Here is a 3,198-nt window from a genome sequence, read left to right on the forward strand (position 1 = left end):
TCCGGCCTGGCGCCACCCATGCCCGTGCTGAGAGGCGCCCTGTGCCCATCCATCTCAGCTAGAGGAAGAATACAACACAGCAGCAGCCATGGAAAGGCCAAATATGAATAAATAAAACATCCAGTACTGTAAAAAAAAATCCTACTCCTTGGCCTCCTACCATTAGGCCCCCGAATCTAAACCCCATCTGCCTGCCTGCGTACATACAGTACTTCATCCTTGTTCATCCGATGGTCCCTTTTGGAATTCAGAGAGACTTGAGAGAGTATGTTGAATGGGGGAGGAGGAAGGTTGCTGTTTAGTTTACAGTGTTCTCGAAACAACCACAAGTGTATTCTGTACATAGGCTGCCTATATGTTTAATTGTTGTTCTGTCCATTCTTTGCTGAACCAATAAAAGCGTATTACTTGAAAGGGATTATTGTGTGTCTGACATGGTTCTCAGGGATGAATATTGAATCGATAATGCAGGAACATACGGTCTGTGTTTTTGACGACTTTATTTTAATCCGAGTTACATAACCGATTGATGTCATTCTGAGGCTTGCTCAGTTGATCTACTTAAGAAGAGGAAGGGGTTTATTATTTTCCTGTCAAAACCCATTTGAAGATATGGGGTCTGAAGCACTGCAACAAACACAATACTCTGGCATACAATAAGCTACAGCATGTGGGTGTTCATTGCATCAAACAATAACATAAAAGGGAAACTTGAAAAGAATGAAAGAATGAAATAAAGAACGAATTCATTAAATAACGGTTTTCACATGGATGGCACGTCTGCGTTAAGCAGGTTGATGTGCTTAGTTACAGCGTCATCCCCAGCGAGCCCTCATCATCCTCTCTTGCCTAGACTCATCCTCACCACCGTGCTGGCCCAGCAGCTATCGCCACGGAGACGGACGCATAATTGTCTGTCACTTCTCAGATGGATTAATTCTGACAACTTTAATTGCTCCTTCAGAGATCAGAGGGATCTAAACAAGTAATGACACACACACACACACACACACACACACACCCACATGCCGGCACATACGCACGCACACACACAGCTACGCACATACACGCACAGCCACGCACATACACACACACACAGCCACGCACATACACACACACAGCCACGCACATACACACACACAGCCACGCACATACACACACACAGCCAAGCACATACACACACACACACAGCCACGCACATACACACACACAGTCATGCACATACATATACACAGCCACGCACACATATACACACACAGCCACGCACATACACACACACAGATCCAGCTGGTTCCCAGTTAGTGGTTTAGAATAAGGTTCTTTAGGCCCCGCAGCATCTGGGGAGCCATTCTGTAATGGCTTCCATCCTGATTAAAAGATGTTTATATGCAATTACTCTCCTCCCCGCTCCCCTTGTTACTGCCGCCAATTACCAGGAGGCAAGCAAGCTCGTCAATCCCTTTTAGAGAAGCCTTGTTATTGCACTGCCCTTCGATATGCACTTGTGTGCATTATGAGACACAAGACAAGAGACTGCTACTGGTAGTAGGATCTTGAAGTGAGTTCTCCAACTCTCCGTCCTTCAAATAGACATGGTTTGTCAGTGCTACTGTCACTGTAAAACACTGTCATTCGGTACAGATATTATCACTTTATTTGGTATACATTTTTTGGCCAGTTGTGATTTGATTTGATTTGACTTTATTTTAGATTAAAATACACATTCAAAGAAAGATGCATCGGATCCAAGTCGATAGCACCAGAAATAATGACCGAAAACACTTGTTGTTGATGGTGTATCTCTTTATTTCCTGAAGTGTTTCAGTTTTAGAATTTTTTGGGTTTTATAAATCTGTTGCCACTTGTGTTTCCCATCAAAGATGCCAGTTGACACGGGGTCCCAGGGTAGTGTCTCATCAAAGATGCCAGTTGACATGGGGTCCCAGGGTAGTGTGGCACTGGGGGGGGAGAGGGGCTTCATTCAAGCAGCTGTGGCCCTCTGATAAGACAGCTGGAGACAAGGCCATGGACAACTCATTTGAATTTCATCAGCTACGGGAGTCTGCAGGAGGTCTACTGTGAGAGACATGTGTGTTTGTGCATGCATGTGTGAGAGAGAGAGAGGCAGAGAGAGGGATGGAGAAATAGATTAGTGGTGTGTGTGTGTGTGTGTGTGTGTGTGTGTGTGTGTGTGCGTGTGTGTGTGTGTGCATGTGTGTGTGTGTGTGCATGCGTGTGTGTGTGTGTGTGTGTGTGTGTGTGTGTGTGTGTGGATATCTATGCTTTGTATCTTCTTGATCAGGAGTGTTATCTACAGTAACTCAGCCATCTTGGTCTGCGCACACGGATTATGCCAGTGGATGTGACACACAGCATAATCGGACACACACACACACACACACACACACACACACACGCACGCACACGTACAGAGATATAACGGCAAACATGACTCCAGAGGGAAATGTAATTACAATGTAACCTGTTTACTGAGCTGCGCCCCTGCATGACTAAAAAGCCTGGTATTCATATCCAGCCTACTATTGATATTGTTTGTCATACTATTGTGACAGATTGTTCTCTAACCTTTAAACTTCAGTACTGTGTCATTGGTAACATGATATTACTGTAGTTGCTGCGATCGCTGTCGCTCTATTTGTCTCGTTGCAATACTGAAACAAAAATAGAAATGAAATACATAAGACCTGTTTCCCTCCGACCTGCTGGATGTATGGTGCTGAATGAGGCATGGAAATCTCCCAACACCAGCCAGAGCTGTAAAAGGCTTTGGAGTTCTTCCTACGTGTTACCTCGCCTAAGAGTGGAGGAGGTGAGCAGAAAATAGTAAGTCGTGAGCTTAGAATTATAAGGTTCTATCTCCTTTTAGGGCAGTTTAGAGATATTGGGCGTCAAAGTTTTTACATTCCATTATGTTTTGTGAGATGGAACCTTTGTATTTTATGAATTACTAACTCAAAAATGTCAACATTTTAAAAATAACACCACACAAGCACTAATAAATCATCCTAAATTTCGTTGTTTGGTACCTGTACTGTAGCAATGACAATAAAGTCCATTCATTCATTCATTCATAAACACCTAATGGATCAGATTATGTAAAAAATTCAATTATGACAAAAATGGAGATAGAACCATATAATTCTAATGTCACGAAGTCTCCTCCACCTGACACACTCT

The sequence above is a fragment of the Nansenia antarctica genome (assembly GCF_963989245.1).
Source record: "Nansenia antarctica genome assembly, chromosome: 18".
Taxonomy (NCBI): Eukaryota; Metazoa; Chordata; class Actinopteri; order Argentiniformes; family Microstomatidae; genus Nansenia; species Nansenia antarctica.